This window comes from Aegilops tauschii, chromosome 5 (assembly GCF_002575655.3).
Source record: "Aegilops tauschii subsp. strangulata cultivar AL8/78 chromosome 5, Aet v6.0, whole genome shotgun sequence".
In the NCBI taxonomy this organism is placed as follows: domain Eukaryota; kingdom Viridiplantae; phylum Streptophyta; class Magnoliopsida; order Poales; family Poaceae; genus Aegilops; species Aegilops tauschii.
Window position 1 is genome coordinate 74,963,450 of NC_053039.3, and position 18,355 is coordinate 74,981,804.

At 47.6% G+C, this 18,355-nt stretch overlaps 25 non-coding genes and 12 pseudogenes across 25 annotated transcripts; all 37 read left to right on the plus strand.

Annotated features, from left to right (window-relative positions):
* The first annotated feature begins 185 nt into the window (after positions 1 to 185).
* Positions 186 to 291, plus strand: LOC141024589 (5S ribosomal RNA; annotated as a pseudogene).
* A 371-nt stretch (positions 292 to 662) lies between these two features.
* LOC141025027 (5S ribosomal RNA) lies at positions 663 to 781 on the plus strand. Its single transcript, XR_012186524.1, has one exon. It is a non-coding gene; the product is annotated as a 5S ribosomal RNA (ribosomal RNA).
* Positions 782 to 1,153: 372 nt separating this feature from the next.
* Positions 1,154 to 1,272, plus strand: LOC141024965 (5S ribosomal RNA). The gene has a single exon (XR_012186463.1). It is a non-coding gene; the product is annotated as a 5S ribosomal RNA (ribosomal RNA).
* A 372-nt stretch (positions 1,273 to 1,644) lies between these two features.
* LOC141024590 (5S ribosomal RNA) lies at positions 1,645 to 1,750 on the plus strand (annotated as a pseudogene).
* A 372-nt stretch (positions 1,751 to 2,122) lies between these two features.
* On the plus strand, positions 2,123 to 2,241 carry LOC141025029 (5S ribosomal RNA). Its single transcript, XR_012186526.1, has one exon. It is a non-coding gene; the product is annotated as a 5S ribosomal RNA (ribosomal RNA).
* Positions 2,242 to 2,612: 371 nt separating this feature from the next.
* On the plus strand, positions 2,613 to 2,731 carry LOC141024522 (5S ribosomal RNA). The gene has a single exon (XR_012186120.1). It is a non-coding gene; the product is annotated as a 5S ribosomal RNA (ribosomal RNA).
* Positions 2,732 to 3,104: 373 nt separating this feature from the next.
* On the plus strand, positions 3,105 to 3,223 carry LOC141023805 (5S ribosomal RNA). Its single transcript, XR_012185403.1, has one exon. It is a non-coding gene; the product is annotated as a 5S ribosomal RNA (ribosomal RNA).
* A 370-nt stretch (positions 3,224 to 3,593) lies between these two features.
* On the plus strand, positions 3,594 to 3,712 carry LOC141024162 (5S ribosomal RNA). Its single transcript, XR_012185759.1, has one exon. It is a non-coding gene; the product is annotated as a 5S ribosomal RNA (ribosomal RNA).
* A 371-nt stretch (positions 3,713 to 4,083) lies between these two features.
* LOC141024591 (5S ribosomal RNA) lies at positions 4,084 to 4,189 on the plus strand (annotated as a pseudogene).
* Positions 4,190 to 4,562: 373 nt separating this feature from the next.
* On the plus strand, positions 4,563 to 4,681 carry LOC141025030 (5S ribosomal RNA). Its single transcript, XR_012186527.1, has one exon. It is a non-coding gene; the product is annotated as a 5S ribosomal RNA (ribosomal RNA).
* A 371-nt stretch (positions 4,682 to 5,052) lies between these two features.
* Positions 5,053 to 5,171, plus strand: LOC141024420 (5S ribosomal RNA). The gene has a single exon (XR_012186016.1). It is a non-coding gene; the product is annotated as a 5S ribosomal RNA (ribosomal RNA).
* Positions 5,172 to 5,541: 370 nt separating this feature from the next.
* On the plus strand, positions 5,542 to 5,660 carry LOC141025225 (5S ribosomal RNA). Its single transcript, XR_012186723.1, has one exon. It is a non-coding gene; the product is annotated as a 5S ribosomal RNA (ribosomal RNA).
* Positions 5,661 to 6,030: 370 nt separating this feature from the next.
* Positions 6,031 to 6,136, plus strand: LOC141024556 (5S ribosomal RNA; annotated as a pseudogene).
* Positions 6,137 to 6,506: 370 nt separating this feature from the next.
* On the plus strand, positions 6,507 to 6,625 carry LOC141025031 (5S ribosomal RNA). The gene has a single exon (XR_012186528.1). It is a non-coding gene; the product is annotated as a 5S ribosomal RNA (ribosomal RNA).
* Positions 6,626 to 6,998: 373 nt separating this feature from the next.
* Positions 6,999 to 7,117, plus strand: LOC141024966 (5S ribosomal RNA). The gene has a single exon (XR_012186464.1). It is a non-coding gene; the product is annotated as a 5S ribosomal RNA (ribosomal RNA).
* Positions 7,118 to 7,681: 564 nt separating this feature from the next.
* Positions 7,682 to 7,800, plus strand: LOC141025032 (5S ribosomal RNA). Its single transcript, XR_012186529.1, has one exon. It is a non-coding gene; the product is annotated as a 5S ribosomal RNA (ribosomal RNA).
* Positions 7,801 to 8,174: 374 nt separating this feature from the next.
* Positions 8,175 to 8,293, plus strand: LOC141024284 (5S ribosomal RNA). The gene has a single exon (XR_012185881.1). It is a non-coding gene; the product is annotated as a 5S ribosomal RNA (ribosomal RNA).
* Positions 8,294 to 8,660: 367 nt separating this feature from the next.
* LOC141024592 (5S ribosomal RNA) lies at positions 8,661 to 8,766 on the plus strand (annotated as a pseudogene).
* Positions 8,767 to 9,139: 373 nt separating this feature from the next.
* LOC141024557 (5S ribosomal RNA) lies at positions 9,140 to 9,245 on the plus strand (annotated as a pseudogene).
* A 374-nt stretch (positions 9,246 to 9,619) lies between these two features.
* LOC141025033 (5S ribosomal RNA) lies at positions 9,620 to 9,738 on the plus strand. The gene has a single exon (XR_012186530.1). It is a non-coding gene; the product is annotated as a 5S ribosomal RNA (ribosomal RNA).
* Positions 9,739 to 10,111: 373 nt separating this feature from the next.
* Positions 10,112 to 10,230, plus strand: LOC141024285 (5S ribosomal RNA). The gene has a single exon (XR_012185882.1). It is a non-coding gene; the product is annotated as a 5S ribosomal RNA (ribosomal RNA).
* A 368-nt stretch (positions 10,231 to 10,598) lies between these two features.
* On the plus strand, positions 10,599 to 10,704 carry LOC141024593 (5S ribosomal RNA; annotated as a pseudogene).
* Positions 10,705 to 11,075: 371 nt separating this feature from the next.
* LOC141024558 (5S ribosomal RNA) lies at positions 11,076 to 11,181 on the plus strand (annotated as a pseudogene).
* Positions 11,182 to 11,552: 371 nt separating this feature from the next.
* LOC141025034 (5S ribosomal RNA) lies at positions 11,553 to 11,671 on the plus strand. The gene has a single exon (XR_012186531.1). It is a non-coding gene; the product is annotated as a 5S ribosomal RNA (ribosomal RNA).
* Positions 11,672 to 12,042: 371 nt separating this feature from the next.
* LOC141024286 (5S ribosomal RNA) lies at positions 12,043 to 12,161 on the plus strand. The gene has a single exon (XR_012185883.1). It is a non-coding gene; the product is annotated as a 5S ribosomal RNA (ribosomal RNA).
* Positions 12,162 to 12,532: 371 nt separating this feature from the next.
* Positions 12,533 to 12,638, plus strand: LOC141024594 (5S ribosomal RNA; annotated as a pseudogene).
* Positions 12,639 to 13,011: 373 nt separating this feature from the next.
* Positions 13,012 to 13,130, plus strand: LOC141023607 (5S ribosomal RNA). Its single transcript, XR_012185207.1, has one exon. It is a non-coding gene; the product is annotated as a 5S ribosomal RNA (ribosomal RNA).
* Positions 13,131 to 13,504: 374 nt separating this feature from the next.
* Positions 13,505 to 13,623, plus strand: LOC141024477 (5S ribosomal RNA). Its single transcript, XR_012186075.1, has one exon. It is a non-coding gene; the product is annotated as a 5S ribosomal RNA (ribosomal RNA).
* Positions 13,624 to 13,990: 367 nt separating this feature from the next.
* Positions 13,991 to 14,096, plus strand: LOC141024595 (5S ribosomal RNA; annotated as a pseudogene).
* Positions 14,097 to 14,468: 372 nt separating this feature from the next.
* LOC141025035 (5S ribosomal RNA) lies at positions 14,469 to 14,587 on the plus strand. Its single transcript, XR_012186532.1, has one exon. It is a non-coding gene; the product is annotated as a 5S ribosomal RNA (ribosomal RNA).
* Positions 14,588 to 14,954: 367 nt separating this feature from the next.
* Positions 14,955 to 15,060, plus strand: LOC141024596 (5S ribosomal RNA; annotated as a pseudogene).
* A 371-nt stretch (positions 15,061 to 15,431) lies between these two features.
* On the plus strand, positions 15,432 to 15,550 carry LOC141023975 (5S ribosomal RNA). Its single transcript, XR_012185573.1, has one exon. It is a non-coding gene; the product is annotated as a 5S ribosomal RNA (ribosomal RNA).
* A 371-nt stretch (positions 15,551 to 15,921) lies between these two features.
* LOC141023750 (5S ribosomal RNA) lies at positions 15,922 to 16,040 on the plus strand. Its single transcript, XR_012185348.1, has one exon. It is a non-coding gene; the product is annotated as a 5S ribosomal RNA (ribosomal RNA).
* A 369-nt stretch (positions 16,041 to 16,409) lies between these two features.
* LOC141024597 (5S ribosomal RNA) lies at positions 16,410 to 16,515 on the plus strand (annotated as a pseudogene).
* A 373-nt stretch (positions 16,516 to 16,888) lies between these two features.
* Positions 16,889 to 17,007, plus strand: LOC141023514 (5S ribosomal RNA). The gene has a single exon (XR_012185114.1). It is a non-coding gene; the product is annotated as a 5S ribosomal RNA (ribosomal RNA).
* Positions 17,008 to 17,380: 373 nt separating this feature from the next.
* On the plus strand, positions 17,381 to 17,499 carry LOC141025036 (5S ribosomal RNA). The gene has a single exon (XR_012186533.1). It is a non-coding gene; the product is annotated as a 5S ribosomal RNA (ribosomal RNA).
* A 371-nt stretch (positions 17,500 to 17,870) lies between these two features.
* Positions 17,871 to 17,989, plus strand: LOC141023751 (5S ribosomal RNA). The gene has a single exon (XR_012185349.1). It is a non-coding gene; the product is annotated as a 5S ribosomal RNA (ribosomal RNA).
* The last annotated feature ends 366 nt before the right edge of the window (positions 17,990 to 18,355 follow it).

The following is an 18,355-nucleotide window of genomic DNA, read 5'->3' on the forward strand; positions in this document are numbered from 1 at the left end:
TATAGAGGGAGGGGTGGAAACCGTGGTAAACTCGTCTCCGTGTTTGAGGGGGGGGGGAGTAAGTAGTATATATAGGGCATTATCCATTATTAGGCAACGGTTGTAATGGTAGTAAGAATGACAATCATCTTTGCAGTGGACCTGGGAGTGGCAAGCATAAGGGACGAAGGCGAGGGTAACATGTGGGATGCGATCATAGCAGCACTAAAGCACCGGATCCCATCAGAACTCCGAAGTTAAGCGTGCTTGGGTGAGAGTAGTACTAGGATGGGTGACCTCGTGTTGCATTCCCTTTTTAATTATTTTTTGCGCCTCGTGACAAACATATCGCATGTGCGCGATATATATTAACCCCGTTATATTATTTTTGACATTTGCGATATGTTTTAGCTCGCTGCTCATTGGTCATGCGTCTAGAGGCGGCTTTGTGGCGCGAGGAGCGCGTTCTGAAAGGGGTAAAAAAATACGTGTTGCTGCGGTATAGAGGGAGGGGTGCAAACCGTGGTAAACTCGTCTCCGTGTTTGAGGGGGGGGAGTAAGTAGTGTATATAGGGCATTATCCATTATTAGGCAACGGTTGTAATGGTAGTAAGACTGACAATCATCTTTGCAGTGGACCTGGGAGTGGCAAGCATAAGGGACGAAGGCGGGGCTAACATGTTGGATGCGATCATACCAGCACTAAAGCACCGGATCCCATCAGAACTCCGAAGTTAAGCATGCTTGGGCGAGAGTAGTACTAGGATGGGTGACCTCCTGGGAAGTCCTCGTGTTGCATTCCCTTTTTAATTATTTTTTGCGCCTCGTGACAAACATATCGCATGTGCGCGATATATATTAACCCCGTTATATTATTTTTGACATTTGCGATATGTTTTAGCTCGCTGCTCATTGGTCATGCGTCTAGAGGCGGCTTTGTGGCGCGAGGAGCGCGTTCTGAAAGGGGTAAAAAAATACGTGTTGCTGCGGTATAGAGGGAGGGGTGGAAACCGTGGTAAACTCGTCTCCGTGTTTGAGGGGGGGGGAGTAAGTAGTATATATAGGGCATTATCCATTATTAGGCAACGGTTGTAATGGTAGTAAGAATGACAATCATCTTTGCAGTGGACCTGGGAGTGGCAAGCATAAGGGACGAAGGCGGGGGTAACATGTCGGATGCGATCATACCAGCACTAAAGCACCGGATCCCATCAGAACTCCGAAGTTAAGCGTGCTTGGGTGAGAGTAGTACTAGGATGGGTGACCTCCTGGGAAGTCCTCGTGTTGCATTCCCTTTTTAATTATTTTTTGCGCCTCGTGACAAACATATCGCATGTGCGCGATATATATTAACCCCATTATATTATTTTTGACATTTGCGATATGTTTTAGCTCACAGCTCATTGGTCACGCGTCTAGAGGCGGCTTTGTGGCGCGAGGAGCGCGTTCTGAAAGGGGTAAAAAATACGTGTTGCTGCGGTATAGAGGGAGGGGTGGAAACCGTGGTAAACTCGTCTCCGTGTTTGAGGGGGGGGGGAGTAAGTAGTATATATAGGGCATTATCCATTATTAGGCAACGGTTGTAATGGTAGTAAGAATGACAATCATCTTTGCAGTGGACTTGGGAGTGGCAAGCATAGGGGACGAAGGCGGGGGTAACATGTTGGATGCGATCATAGCAGCACTAAAGCACCGGATCCCATCAGAACTCCGAAGTTAAGCGTGCTTGGGTGAGAGTAGTACTAGGATGGGTGACCTCGTGTTGCATTCCCTTTTTAATTATTTTTTGCGCCTCGTGACAAACATATCGCATGTGCTCGATATATATTAACCCCGTTATATTATTTTTGACATTTGCGATATGTTTTAGCTCGCTGCTCATTGGTCATGCGTCTAGAGGCGGCTTTGTGGCGCGAGGAGCGCGTTCTGAAAGGGGTAAAAAAATACGTGTTGCTGCGGTATAGAGGGAGGGGTGCAAACCGTGGTAAACTCGTCTCCGTGTTTGAGGGGGGGGGAGTAAGTAGTGTATATAGGGCATTATCCATTATTAGGCAACGGTTGTAATGGTAGTAAGAATGACAATCATCTTTGCAGTGGACCTGGGAGTGGCAAGCATAAGGGACGAAGACGGGGCTAACATGTTGGATGCGATCATACCAGCACTAAAGCACCGGATCCCATCAGAACTCCGAAGTTAAGCATGCTTGGGCGAGAGTAGTACTAGGATGGGTGACCTCCTGGGAAGTCCTCGTGTTGCATTCCCTTTTTAATTATTTTTTGCGCCTCGTGACAAACATATCGCATGTGCGCGATATATATTAACCCCGTTATATTATTTTTGACATTTGCGATATGTTTTAGCTCGCTGCTCATTGGTCACGCGTCTAGAGGCGGCTTTGTGGCGCGAGGAGCGCGTTCTGAAAGGGGTAAAAAAATACGTGTTGCTGCGGTATAGAGGGAGGGGTGGAAACCGTGGTAAACTCGTCTCCATGTTTGAGGGGGGGGAGTAAGTAGTATATATAGGGCATTATCCATTATTAGGCAACGGTTGTAATGGTAGTAAGAATGACAATCATCTTTGCAGTGGACCTGGGAGTGGCAAGCATAAGGGACGAAGGCGGGGGTAACATGTCGGATGCGATCATAGCAGCACTAAAGCACCGGATCCCATCAGAACTCCTCAGTTAAGCGTGCTTGGGTGAGAGTAGTACTAGGATGGGTGACCTCCTGGAAAATCCTCCTGTTGCATTCCCTTTTTAATTATTTTTTGCGCCTCGTGACAAACATATCGCATGTGCGCGATATACATTAACCCCGTTATATTATTTTTGACATTTGCGATATGTTTTAGCTCGCTGCTCATTGGTCACGCGTCTAGAGGCGGCTTTGTGGCGCGAGGAGCGCGTTCTGAAAGGGGTAAAAAAATACGTGTTGCTGCGGTATAGAGGGAGGGGTGGAAACCGTGGTAAACTCGTCTCCGTGTTTGAGGGGGGGGGGAGTAAGTAGTATATATAGGGCATTATCCATTATTAGGCAACGGTTGTAATGGTAGTAAGAATGACAATCATCTTTGAAGTGGACCTGGGAGTGGCAAGCATAAGGGACGAAGGCAGGGGTAATATGTCGGATGCGATCATACCAGCACTAAAGCACCGGATCCCATCAGAACTCCGAAGTTAAGCGTGCTTGGGCGAGAGTAGTACTAGGATGGGTGACCTCCTGGGAAGTCCTCATGCTGCATTCCCTTTTTAATTATTTTTTGCGCCTCGTGACAAACATATCGCATGTGCGCGATATATATTAACCCCGTTAAATTATTTTTGACATTTGCGATATGTTTTAGCTCGCTGTTCATTGCCACGCGTCTAGAGGCGGCTTTGTGGCGCGAGGAGCGCGTTCTGAAAGGGGTAAAAAAATACGTGTTGCTGCGGTATAGAGGGTGGGGTGGAAACCGTGGTAAACTCGTCTCCGTGTTTGAGGGGGGGGAGTAAGTAGTATATATAGGGCATTATCCATTATTAGGCAACGGTTGTAATGGTAGTAAGAATGACAATCATCTTTGTAGTGGACCTGGGAGTGGCAAGCATAAGGGACGAAGGCGGGGGTAACATGTCGGATGCGATCATACCAGCACTAAAGCACCGGATCCCATCAGAACTCCGTAGTTAAGCCTGCTTGGGCGAGGGTAGCACTAGGATGGGTGACCTCCTGGGAAGTCCTCGTGTTGCATTCCCTTTTTAATTAATTTTTTGCGGCTCGTGACAAACATATCGCATGTGCGCGATATATATTAACCCCATTATATTATTTTTGACATTTGCGATATGTTTTAGCTCGCAGATCATTGGTCACGCGTCTAGAGGTGGCTTTGTGGCGCGAGGAGCGCATTCTGAAAGGGGTAAAAAATACGTGTTGCTGCGGTATAGAGGGAGGGGTGGAAACCGTGGTAAACTCGTCTCCGTGTTTGAGGGGGGGGAGTAAGTAGTATATATAGGGCATTATCCATTATTAGGCAACGGTTGTAATGGTAGTAAGAATGACAATCATCTTTGCAGTGGACCTGGGAGAGGCAAGCATAAGGGACGAAGGCGGGGGTAACATGTGGGATGCGATCATAGCAGCACTAAAGCACCGGATCCCATCAGAACTCCGAAGTTAAGCGTGCTTGGGTGAGAGTAGTACTAGGATGGGTGACCTCGTGTTGCATTCCCTTTTTAATTATTTTTTGCGCCTCGTGACAAACATATCTCATGTGCGCGATATATATTAACCCCGTTATATTATTTTTGACATTTGCGATATGTTTTAGCTCGCTGCTCATTGGTCATGCGTCTAGAGGCGGCTTTGTGGCGCGAGGAGCACGTTCTGAAAGGGGTAAAAAAATACGTGTTGCTGCGGTATAGAGGGAGGGGTGCAAACCGTGGTAAACTCGTCTCCGTGTTTGAGGGGGGGGGGAGTAAGTAGTGTATATAGGGCATTATCCATTATTAGGCAACGGTTGTAATGGTAGTAAGACTGACAATCATCTTTGCAGTGGACCTGGGAGTGGCAAGCATAAGGGACGAAGGCGGGGGTAACATGTTGGATGCGATCATACCAGCACTAAAGCACCGGATCCCATCAGAACTCCGAAGTTAAGCATGCTTGGGCGAGAGTAGTACTAGGATGGGTGACCTCCTGGGAAGTCCTCGTGTTGCATTCCCTTTTTAATTATTTTTTGCGCCTCGTGACAAACATATCGCATGTGCGCGATATATATTAACCCCGTTATATTATTTTTGACATTTGCGATATGTTTTAGCTCGCTGCTCATTGGTCACGCGTCTAGAGGCGGCTTTGTGGCGCGAGGAGCGCGTTCTGAAAGGGGTAAAAAAAATACGTGTTGCTGCGGTATAGAGGGAGGGGTGGAAACCGTGGTAAACTCGTCTCCGTGTTTGAGGGGGGGAGTAAGTAGTATATATAGGGCATTATCCATTATTAGGCAACGGTTGTAATGGTAGTAAGAATGACAATCATCTTTGCAGTGGACCTGGGAGTGGCAAGCATAAGGGACGAAGGCGGGGCTAACATGTAGGATGCGATCATACCAGCACTAAAGCACCGGATCCCATCAGAACTCCGTAGTTAAGCGTGCTTGGGCGAGAGTAGTACTAGGATGGGTGACCTCCTGGGAAGTCCTCGTGTTGCATTCCTTTTTAATTATTTTTTGCGCGTCGTGACAAACATATCGCATGTGCGCGATATATATTAACCCCGTTATATTATTTTTGACATTTGCGATATGTTTTAGCTCGCTGCTCATTGGTCACGCGTCTAGAGGCGGCTTTGTGGCGCGAGGAGCGCGTTCTGAAAGGGGTAGAAAAATACGTGTTGCTGCGGTATAGAGGGAGGGGTGGAAACCGTGGTAAACTCGTCTCCGTGTTTGAGGGGGGGGAGTAAGTAGTATATATAGGGCATTATCCATTATTAGGCAACGGTTGTAATGGTAGTAAGAATGACAATCATCTTTGAAGTGGACCTGGGAGTGGCAAGCATAAGGGACGAAGGCGGGGGTATAATGTCGGATGCGATCATACCAGCACTAAAGCACCGGATCCCATCAGAACTCCGAAGTTAAGCGTGCTTGGGCGAGAGTAGTACTAGGATGGGTGACCTCCTGGGAAGTCCTCGTGTTGCATTCCCTTTTTAATTATTTTTTGCGCCTCGTGACAAACATATCGCATGTGCGCGATATATATTAACCCCGTTATATTATTTTTGACATTTGCGATATGTTTTAGCTCGCTGTTCATTGGCACGCGTCTAGAGGCGGCTTTGTGGCGCGAGGAGCGCGTTCTGAAAGGGGTAAAAAAATACGTGTTGCTGCGGTATAGAGGGAGGGGTGGAAACCGTGGTAAACTCGTCTCCGTGTTTGAGGGGGGGGAGTAAGTAGTATATATAGGGCATTATCCATTATTAGGCAACGGTTGTAATGGTAGTAAGAATGACAATCATCTTTGCAGTGGACCTGGGAGTGGTAAGCATAAGGGACGAAGGCGGGGGTAACATGTCGGATGCGATCATACCAGCACTAAAGCACCGGATCCCATCAGAACTCCGAAGTTAAGCGTGCTTGGGTGAGAGTAGTACTAGGATGGGTGACCTCGTGTTGCATTCCCTTTTTAATTATTTTTTGCGCCTCGTGACAAACATATCGCATGTGCGCGATATACATTAACCCCGTTATATTATTTTTGACATTTGCGATATGTTTTAGCTCGCTGCTCATTGGTCACGCGTCTAGAGGCGGCTTTGTGGCGCGAGGAGCGCGTTCTGAAAGGGGTAAAAAAATACGTGTTGCTGCGGTATAGAGGGAGGGGTGGAAACCGTGGTAAACTCGTCTCCGTGTTTGAGGGGGGGAGTAAGTAGTGTATATAGGGCATTATCCATTATTAGGCAACGGTTGTAATGGTAGTAAGAATGACAATCATCTTTGCAGTGGACCTGGGAGTGGCAAGCATAAGGGACGAAGGCGGGGCTAACATGTTGGATGCGATCATACCAGCACTAAAGCACCGGATCCCATCAGAACTCCGAAGTTAAGCATGCTTGGGCGAGAGTAGTACTAGGATGGGTGACCTCCTGGGAAGTCCTCGTGTTGCATTCCCTTTTTAATTATTTTTTGCGCCTCGTGACAAACATATCGCATGTGCACGATATATATTAACCCCGTTATATTATTTTTGACATTTGCGATATGTTTTAGCTCGCTGCTCATTGGTCACGCGTCTAGAGGCGGCTTTGTGGCGCGAGGAGCGCGTTCTGAAAGGGGTAAAAAAATACGTGTTGCTGCGGTATAGAGGGAGGGGTGGAAACCGTGGTAAACTCGTCTCCGTGTTTGAGGGGGGGGGGAGTAAGTAGTATATATAGGGCATTATCCATTATTAGGCAACGGTTGTAATGGTAGTAAGAATGACAATCATCTTTGCAGTGGACCTGGGAGTGGCAAGCATAAGGGACGAAGGCGGGGGTAACATGTCGGATGCGATCATACCAGCACTAAAGCACCGGATCCCATCAGAACTCCGAAGTTAAGCGTGCTTGGGTGAGAGTAGTACTAGGATGGGTGACCTCCTGGGAAGTCCTCGTGTTGCATTCCCTTTTTAATTATTTTTTGCGGCTCGTGACAAACATATCGCATGTGCGCGATATATATTAACCCCGTTATATTATTTTTGACATTTGCGATATGTTTTAGCTCGCTGCTCATTGGTCATGCGTCTAGAGGCGGCTTTGTGGCGCGAGGAGCGCGTTCTGAAAGGGGTAAAAAAATACGTGTTGCTGCGGTATAGAGGGAGGGGTGCAAACCGTGTTAAACGACAAACATATCGCATGTGCGCGATATATATTAACCCCGTTATATTATTTTTGACATTTGCGATATGTTTTAGCTCGCTGCTCATTGGTCATGCGTCTAGAGGCGGCTTTGTGGCGCGAGGAGCGCGTTCTGAAAGGGGTAAAAAAATACGTGTTGCTGCGGTATAGAGGGAGGGGTGCAAACCGTGTTAAACTCGTCTCCGTGTTTGAGGGGGGGGAGTAAGTAGTGTATATAGGGCATTATCCATTATTAGGCAACGGTTGTAATGGTAGTAAGAATGACAATCATCTTTGCAGTGGACCTGGGAGTGGCAAGCATAAGGGACGAAGGCGGGGCTAACATGTTGGATGCGATCATACCAGCACTAAAGCACCGGATCCCATCAGAACTCCGAAGTTAAGCATGCTTGGGCGAGAGTAGTACTAGGATGGGTGACCTCCTGGGAAGTCCTCGTGTTGCATTCCCTTTTTAATTATTTTTTGCGCCTCGTGACAAACATATCGCATGTGCACGATATATATTAACCCCGTTATATTATTTTTGACATTTGCGATATGTTTTAGCTCGCTGCTCATTGGTCACGCGTCTAGAGGCGGCTTTGTGGCGCGAGGAGCGCGTTCTGAAAGGGGTAAAAAAATACGTGTTGCTGCGGTATAGAGGGAGGGGTGGAAACCGTGGTAAACTCGTCTCCGTGTTTGAGGGGGGGGGGGAGTAAGTAGTATATATAGGGCATTATCCATTATTAGGCAACGGTTGTAATGGTAGTAAGAATGACAATCATCTTTGCAGTGGACCTGGGAGTGGCAAGCATAAGGGACGAAGGCGGGGGTAACATGTCGGATGCGATCATACCAGCACTAAAGCACCGGATCCCATCAGAACTCCGTAGTTAAGCGTGCTTCGGCGAGAGTAGCACTAGGATGGGTGACCTCCTGGGAAGTCCTCGTGTTGCATTCCCTTTTTAATTATTTTTTGCGGCTCGTGACAAACATATCGCATGTGCGCGATATATATTAACCCCATTATATTATTTTTGACATTTGCGATATGTTTTAGCTCGCAGCTCATTGGTCACGCGTCCAGAGGCGGCTTTGTGGCGCGAGGAGCGCGTTCTGAAAGGGGTAAAAATTCGTGTTGCTGCGGTATAGAGGGAGGGGTGGAAACCGTGGTAAACTCGTCTCCGTGTTTGGGGGGGGAGTAAGTAGTATATATAGGGCATTATCCATTATTAGGCAACGGTTGTAATGGTAGTAAGAATGACAATCATCTTTGCAGTGGACCTGGGAGTGGCAAGCATAAGGGACGAAGGCGGGGGTAACATGTGGGATGCGATCATAGCAGCACTAAAGCACCGGATCCCATCAGAACTCCGAAGTTAAGCGTGCTTGGGTGAGAGTAGTACTAGGATGGGTGACCTCGTGTTGCATTCCCTTTTTAATTATTTTTTGCGCCTCGTGACAAACATATCGCATGTGCGCGATATATATTAACCCCGTTATATTATTTTTGACATTTGCGATATGTTTTAGCTCGCTGCTCATTGGTCATGCGTCTAGAGGCGGCTTTGTGGCGCGAGGAGCGCGTTCTGAAAGGGGTAAAAAAATACGTGTTGCTGCGGTATAGAGGGAGGGGTGCAAACCGTGGTAAACTCGTCTCCGTGTTTGAGGGGGGGGGGAGTAAGTAGTGTATATAGGGCATTATCCATTATTAGGCAACGGTTGTAATGGTAGTAAGAATGACAATCATCTTTGCAGTGGACCTGGGAGTGGCAAGCATAAGGGACGAAGGCGGGGCTAACATGTCGGATGCGATCATACCAGCACTAAAGCACCGGATCCCATCAGAACTCCGAAGTTAAGCGTGCTTGGGTGAGAGTAGTACTAGGATGGGTGACCTCGTGTTGCATTCCCTTTTTAATTATTTTTTGCGCCTCGTGACAAAAATATCGCATGTGCGCGATATATATTAACCCCGTTATATTATTTTTGACATTTGCGATATGTTTTAGCTCGCTGCTCATTGGTCACGCGTCTAGAGGCGGCTTTGTGGCACGAGGAGCGCGTTCTGAAAGGGGTAAAAAAATACGTGTTGCTGCGGTATAGAGGGAGGGGTGCAAACCGTGTTAAACTCGTCTCCGTGTTTGAGGGGGGGGGGGAGTAAGTAGTGTATATAGGGCATTATCCATTATTAGGCAACGGTTGTAATGGTAGTAAGAATGACAATCATCTTTGCAGTGGACCTGGGAGTGGCAAGCATAAGGGACGAAGGCGGGGCTAACATGTTGGATGCGATCATACCAGCACTAAAGCACCGGATCCCATCAGAACTCCGAAGTTAAGCATGCTTGGGCGAGAGTAGTACTAGGATGGGTGACCTCCTGGGAAGTCCTCGTGTTGCATTCCCTTTTTAATTATTTTTTGCGCCTCGTGACAAACATATCGCATGTGCACGATATATATTAACCCCGTTATATTATTTTTGACATTTGCGATATGTTTTAGCTCGCAGCTCATTGGTCACGCGTCTAGAGGCGGCTTTGTGGCGCGAGGAGCGCGTTCTGAAAGGGGTAAAAAAATACGTGTTGCTGCGGTATAGAGGGAGGGGTGGAAACCGTGGTAAACTCGTCTCCGTGTTTGAGGGGGGGGGGAGTAAGTAGTATATATAGGGCATTATCCATTATTAGGCAACGGTTGTAATGGTAGTAAGAATGACAATCATCTTTGCAGTGGACCTGGGAGTGGCAAGCATAAGGGACGAAGGCGGGGGTAACATGTCGGATGCGATCATACCAGCACTAAAGCACCGGATCCCATCAGAACTCCGTAGTTAAGCGTGCTTCGGCGAGAGTAGCACTAGGATGGGTGACCTCCTGGGAAGTCCTCGTGTTGCATTCCCTTTTTAATTATTTTTTGCGGCTCGTGACAAACATATCGCATGTGCGCGATATATATTAACCCCATTATATTATTTTTGACATTTGCGATATGTTTTAGCTCGCAGCTCATTGGTCACGCGTCCAGAGGCGGCTTTGTGGCGCGAGGAGCGCGTTCTGAAAGGGGTAAAAATTCGTGTTGCTGCGGTATAGAGGGAGGGGTGGAAACCGTGGTAAACTCGTCTCCGTGTTTGGGGGGGGGAGTAAGTAGTATATATAGGGCATTATCCATTATTAGGCAACGGTTGTAATGGTAGTAAGAATGACAATCATCTTTGCAGTGGACCTGGGAGTGGCAAGCATAAGGGACGAAGGCGGGGGTAACATGTGGGATGCGATCATAGCAGCACTAAAGCACCGGATCCCATCAGAACTCCGAAGTTAAGCGTGCTTGGGTGAGAGTAGTACTAGGATGGGTGACCTCGTGTTGCATTCCCTTTTTAATTATTTTTTGCGCCTCGTGACAAACATATCGCATGTGCGCGATATATATTAACCCCGTTATATTATTTTTGACATTTGCGATATGTTTTAGCTCGCTGCTCATTGGTCATGCGTCTAGAGGCGGCTTTGTGGCGCGAGGAGCGCGTTCTGAAAGGGGTAAAAAAATACGTGTTGCTGCGGTATAGAGGGAGGGGTGCAAACCGTGGTAAACTCGTCTCCGTGTTTGAGGGGGGGGAGTAAGTAGTGTATATAGGGCATTATCCATTATTAGGCAACGGTTGTAATGGTAGTAAGAATGACAATCATCTTTGCAGTGGACCTGGGAGTGGCAAGCATAAGGGACGAAGGCGGGGCTAACATGTCGGATGCGATCATACCAGCACTAAAGCACCGGATCCCATCAGAACTCCGAAGTTAAGCGTGCTTGGGTGAGAGTAGTACTAGGATGGGTGACCTCGTGTTGCATTCCCTTTTTAATTATTTTTTGCGCCTCGTGACAAAAATATCGCATGTGCGCGATATATATTAACCCCGTTATATTATTTTTGACATTTGCGATATGTTTTAGCTCGCTGCTCATTGGTCATGCGTCTAGAGGCGGCTTTGTGGCGCGAGGAGCGCGTTCTGAAAGGGGTAAAAAAATACGTGTTGCTGCGGTATAGAGGGAGGGGTGCAAACCGTGTTAAACTCGTCTCCGTGTTTGAGGGGGGGGAGTAAGTAGTGTATATAGGGCATTATCCATTATTAGGCAACGGTTGTAATGGTAGTAAGAATGACAATCATCTTTGCAGTGGACCTGGGAGTGGCAAGCATAAGGGACGAAGGCGGGGCTAACATGTTGGATGCGATCATACCAGCACTAAAGCACCGGATCCCATCAGAACTCCGAAGTTAAGCATGCTTGGGCGAGAGTAGTACTAGGATGGGTGACCTCCTGGGAAGTCCTCGTGTTGCATTCCCTTTTTAATTATTTTTTGCGCCTCGTGACAAACATATCGCATGTGCACGATATATATTAACCCCGTTATATTATTTTTGACATTTGCGATATGTTTTAGCTCGCTGCTCATTGGTCACGCGTCTAGAGGCGGCTTTGTGGCGCGAGGAGCGCGTTCTGAAAGGGGTAAAAAAATACGTGTTGCTGCGGTATAGAGGGAGGGGTGGAAACCGTGGTAAACTCGTCTCCGTGTTTGAGGGGGGGGAGTAAGTAGTATATATAGGGCATTATCCATTATTAGGCAACGGTTGTAATGGTAGTAAGAATGACAATCATCTTTGCAGTGGACCTGGGAGTGGCAAGCATAAGGGACGAAGGCGGGGGTAACATGTCGGATGCGATCATACCAGCACTAAAGCACCGGATCCCATCAGAACTCCGTAGTTAAGCGTGCTTCGGCGAGAGTAGCACTAGGATGGGTGACCTCCTGGGAAGTCCTCGTGTTGCATTCCCTTTTTAATTATTTTTTGCGGCTCGTGACAAACATATCGCATGTGCGCGATATATATTAACCCCATTATATTATTTTTGACATTTGCGATATGTTTTAGCTCGCAGCTCATTGGTCACGCGTCCAGAGGCGGCTTTGTGGCGCGAGGAGCGCGTTCTGAAAGGGGTAAAAATACGTGTTGCTGCGGTATAGAGGGAGGGGTGGAAACCGTGGTAAACTCGTCTCCGTGTTTGGGGGGGGGGGGAGTAAGTAGTATATATAGGGCATTATCCATTATTAGGCAACGGTTGTAATGGTAGTAAGAATGACAATCATCTTTGCGGTGGACCTGGGAGTGGCAAGCATAAGGGACGAAGGCGGGGGTAACATGTGGGATGCGATCATAGCAGCACTAAAGCACCGGATCCCATCAGAACTCCGAAGTTAAGCGTGCTTGGGTGAGAGTAGTACTAGGATGGGTGACCTCGTGTTGCATTCCCTTTTTAATTATTTTTTGCGCCTCGTGACAAACATATCGCATGTGCGCGATATATATTAACCCCGTTATATTATTTTTGACATTTGCGATATGTTTTAGCTCGCTGCTCATTGGTCATGCGTCTAGAGGCGGCTTTGTGGCGCGAGGAGCGCGTTCTGAAAGGGGTAAAAAAATACGTGTTGCTGCGGTATAGAGGGAGGGGTGGAAACCGTGGTAAACTCGTCTCCGTGTTTGAGGGGGGGGGGAGTAAGTAGTATATATAGGGCATTATCCATTATTAGGCAACGGTTGTAATGGTTGTAAGAATGACAATCATCTTTGCAGTGGACCTGGGAGTGGCAAGCATAAGGGACGAAGGCGGGGGTAACATGTCGGATGCGATCATACCAGCACTAAAGCACCGGATCCCATCAGAACTCCAAAGTTAAGCGTGCTTGGGTGAGAGTAGTACTAGGATGGGTGACCTCCTGGGAAGTCCTCGTGTTGCATTCCCTTTTTAATTATTTTTTGCGGCTCGTGACAAACATATCGCATGTGCGCGATATATATTAACCCCGTTATATTATTTTTGACATTTGCGATATGTTTTAGCTCGCTGCTCATTGGTCATGCGTCTAGAGGCGGCTTTGTGGCGCGAGGAGCGCGTTCTGAAAGGGGTAAAAAAATACGTGTTGCTGCGGTATAGAGGGAGGGGTGCAAACCGTGTTAAACTCGTCTCCGTGTTTGAGGGGGGGGGGGAGTAAGTAGTATATATAGGGCATTATCCATTATTAGGCAACGGTTGTAATGGTAGTAAGAATGACAATCATCTTTGCAGTGGACCTGGGAGTGGCAAGCATAAGGGACGAAGGCGGGGGTAACATGTCGGATGCGATCATACCAGCACTAAAGCACCGGATCCCATCAAAACTCCGTAGTTAAGCGTGCTTCGGCGAGAGTAGCACTAGGATGGGTGACCTCCTGGGAAGTCCTCGTGTTGCATTCCCTTTTTAATTATTTTTTGCGGCTCGTGACAAACATATCGCATGTGCGCGATATATATTAACCCCATTATATTATTTTTGACATTTGCGATATGTTTTAGCTCGCAGCTCATTGGTCACGCGTCCAGAGGCGGCTTTGTGGCGCGAGGAGCGCGTTCTGAAAGGGGTAAAAATTCGTGTTGCTGCGGTATAGAGGGAGGGGTGGAAACCGTGGTAAACTCGTCTCCGTGTTTGGGGGGGGAGTAAGTAGTATATATAGGGCATTATCCATTATTAGGCAACGGTTGTAATGGTAGTAAGAATGACAATCATCTTTGCAGTGGACCTGGGAGTGGCAAGCATAAGGGACGAAGGCGGGGGTAACATGTGGGATGCGATCATAGCAGCACTAAAGCACCGGATCCCATCAGAACTCCGAAGTTAAGCGTGCTTGGGTGAGAGTAGTACTAGGATGGGTGACCTCGTGTTGCATTCCCTTTTTAATTATTTTTTGCGCCTCGTGACAAACATATCGCATGTGCGCGATATATATTAACCCCGTTATATTATTTTTGACATTTGCGATATGTTTTAGCTCGCTGCTCATTGGTCATGCGTCTAGAGGCGGCTTTGTGGCGCGAGGAGCGCGTTCTGAAAGGGGTAAAAAAATACGTGTTGCTGCGGTATAGAGGGAGGGGTGCAAACCGTGGTAAACTCGTCTCCGTGTTTGAGGGGGGGGGAGTAAGTAGTGTATATAGGGCATTATCCATTATTAGGCAACGGTTGTAATGGTAGTAAGAATGACAATCATCTTTGCAGTGGACCTGGGAGTGGCAAGCATAAGGGACGAAGGCGGGGCTAACATGTCGGATGCGATCATACCAGCACTAAAGCACCGGATCCCATCAGAACTCCGAAGTTAAGCATGCTTGGGCGAGAGTAGTACTAGGATGGGTGACCTCCTGGGAAGTCCTCGTGTTGCATTCCCTTTTTAATTATTTTTTGCGCCTCGTGACAAACATATCGCATGTGCGCGATATATATTAACCCCATTATATTATTTTTGACATTTGCGATATGTTTTAGCTCGCAGCTCATTGGTCACGCGTCCAGAGGCGGCTTTGTGGCGCGAGGAGCGCGTTCTGAAAGGGGTAAAAATACGTGTTGCTGCGGTATGGAGGGAGGGGTGGAAACCGTGGTAAACTCGTCTCCGTGTTTGGGGGGGGAGTAAGTAGTATATATAGGGCATTATCCATTATTAGGCAAAGGTTGTAATGGTAGTAAGAATGACAATCATCTTTGCAGTGGACCTGGGAGTGGCAAGCATAAGGGACGAAGGCGGGGGTAACATGTGGGATGCGATCATAGCAGCACTAAAGCACCGGATCCCATCAGAACTCCGAAGTTAAGCGTGCTTGGGTGAGAGTAGTACTAGGATGGGTGACCTCGTGTTGCATTCCCTTTTTAATTATTTTTTGCGCCTCGTGACAAAAATATCGCATGTGCGCGATATATATTAACCCCGTTATATTATTTTTGACATTTGCGATATGTTTTAGCTCGCTGCTCATTGGTCATGCGTCTAGAGGCGGCTTTGTGGCGCGAGGAGCGCGTTCTGAAAGGGGTAAAAAAATACGTGTTGCTGCGGTATAGAGGGAGGGGTGCAAACCGTGTTAAACTCGTCTCCGTGTTTGAGGGGGGGGAGTAAGTAGTGTATATAGGGCATTATCCATTATTAGGCAACGGTTGTAATGGTAGTAAGAATGACAATCATCTTTGCAGTGGACCTGGGAGTGGCAAGCATAAGGGACGAAGGCGGGGCTAACATGTTGGATGCGATCATACCAGCACTAAAGCACCGGATCCCATCAGAACTCCGAAGTTAAGCATGCTTGCGCGAGAGTAGTACTAGGATGGGTGACCTCCTGGGAAGTCCTCGTGTTGCATTCCCTTTTTAATTATTTTTTGCGCCTCGTGACAAACATATCGCATGTGCACGATATATATTAACCCCGTTATATTATTTTTGACATTTGCGATATGTTTTAGCTCGCTGCTCATTGGTCACGCGTCTAGAGGCGGCTTTGTGGCGCGAGGAGCGCGTTCTGAAAGGGGTAAAAAAATACGTGTTGCTGCGGTATAGAGGGAGGGGTGGAAACCGTGGTAAACTCGTCTCCGTGTTTGAGGGGGGGGAGTAAGTAGTATATATAGGGTATTATCCATTATTAGGCAACGGTTGTAATGGTAGTAAGAATGACAATCATCTTTGCAGTGGACCTGGGAGTGGCAAGCATAAGGGACGAAGGCGGGGGTAACATGTCGGATGCGATCATACCAGCACTAAAGCACCGGATCCCATCAGAACTCCGTAGTTAAGCGTGCTTGGGCGAGAGTAGCACTAGGATGGGTGACCTCCTGGGAAGTCCTCGTGTTGCATTCCCTTTTTAATTATTTTTTGCGGCTCGTGACAAACATATCGCATGTGCGCGATATATATTAACCCCATTATATTATTTTTGACATTTGCGATATGTTTTAGCTCGCAGCTCATTGGTCACGCGTCCAGAGGCGGCTTTGTGGCGCGAGGAGCGCGTTCTGAAAGGGGTAAAAATACGTGTTGCTGCGGTATAGAGGGAGGGGTGGAAACCGTGGTAAACTCGTCTCCGTGTTTGGGGGGGGGGAGTAAGTAGTATATATAGGGCATTATCCATTATTAGGCAACGGTTGTAATGGTAGTAAGAATGACAATCATCTTTGCGGTGGACCTGGGAGTGGCAAGCATAAGGGACGAAGGCGGGGGTAACATGTGGGATGCGATCATAGCAGCACTAAAGCACCGGATCCCATCAGAACTCCGAAGTTAAGCGTGCTTGGGTGAGAGTAGTACTAGGATGGGTGACCTCGTGTTGCATTCCCTTTTTAATTATTTTTTGCGCCTCGTGACAAACATATCGCATGTGCGCGATATATATTAACCCCGTTATATTATTTTTGACATTTGCGATATGTTTTAGCTCGCTGCTCATTGGTCATGCGTCTAGAGGCGGCTTTGTGGCGCGAGGAGCGCGTTCTGAAAGGGGTAAAAAAATACGTGTTGCTGCGGTATAGAGGGAGGGGTGCAAACCGTGGTAAACTCGTCTCCGTGTTTGAGGGGGGGGGGAGTAAGTAGTGTATATAGGGCATTATCCATTATTAGGCAACGGTTGTAATGGTAGTAAGAATGACAATCATCTTTGCAGTGGACCTGGGAGTGGCAAGCATAAGGGACGAAGACGGGGCTAACATGTTGGATGCGATCATACCAGCACTAAAGCGCCGGATCCCATCAGAACTCCGAAGTTAAGCATGCTTGGGCGAGAGTAGTACTAGGATGGGTGACCTCCTGGGAAGTCCTCGTGTTGCATTCCCTTTTTAATTATTTTTTGCGCCTCGTGACAAAAATATCGCATGTGCGCGATATATATTAACCCCGTTATATTATTTTTGACATTTGCGATATGTTTTAGCTCGCTGCTCATTGGTCATGCGTCTAGAGGCGGCTTTGTGGCGCGAGGAGCGCGTTCTGAAAGGGGTAAAAAAATACGTGTTGCTGCGGTATAGAGGGAGGGGTGCAAACCGTGTTAAACTCGTCTCCGTGTTTGAGGGGGGGGGGAGTAAGTAGTGTATATAGGGCATTATCCATTATTAGGCAACGGTTGTAATGGTAGTAAGAATGACAATCATCTTTGCAGTGGACCTGGGAGTGGCAAGCATAAGGGACGAAGGCGGGGCTAACATGTTGGATGCGATCATACCAGCACTAAAGCACCGGATCCCATCAGAACTCCGAAGTTAAGCATGCTTGGGCGAGAGTAGTACTAGGATGGGTGACCTCCTGGGAAGTCCTCGTGTTGCATTCCCTTTTTAATTATTTTTTGCGCCTCGTGACAAACATATCGCATGTGCACGATATATATTAACCCCGTTATATTATTTTTGACATTTGCGATATGTTTTAGCTCGCTGCTCATTGGTCACGCGTCTAGAGGCGGCTTTGTGGCGCGAGGAGCGCGTTCTGAAAGGGGTAAAAAAATACGTGTTGCTGCGGTATAGAGGGAGGGGTGGAAACCGTGGTAAACTCGTCTCCGTGTTTGAGGGGGGGGAGTAAGTAGTATATATAGGGCATTATCCATTATTAGGCAACGGTTGTAATGGTAGTAAGAATGACAATCATCTTTGCAGTGGACCTGGGAGTGGCAAGCATAAGGGACGAAGGCGGGGGTAACATGTCGGATGCGATCATACCAGCACTAAAGCACCGGATCCCATCAGAACTCCGTAGTTAAGCGTGCTTGGGCGAGAGTAGCACTAGGATGGGTGACCTCCTGGGAAGTCCTCGTGTTGCATTCCCTTTTTAATTATTTTTTGCGGCTCGTGACAAACATATCGCATGTGCGCGATATATATTAACCCCATTATATTATTTTTGACATTTGCGATATGTTTTAGCTCGCAGCTCATTGGTCACGCGTCCAGAGGCGGCTTTGTGGCGCGAGGAGCGCGTTCTGAAAGGGGTAAAAATACGTGTTGCTGCGGTATAGAGGGAGGGGTGGAAACCGTGGTAAACTCGTCTCCGTGTTTGGGGGGGGGGAGTAAGTAGTATATATAGGGCATTATCCATTATTAGGCAACGGTTGTAATGGTAGTAAGAATGACAATCATCTTTGCGGTGGACCTGGGAGTGGCAAGCATAAGGGACGAAGGCGGGGGTAACAT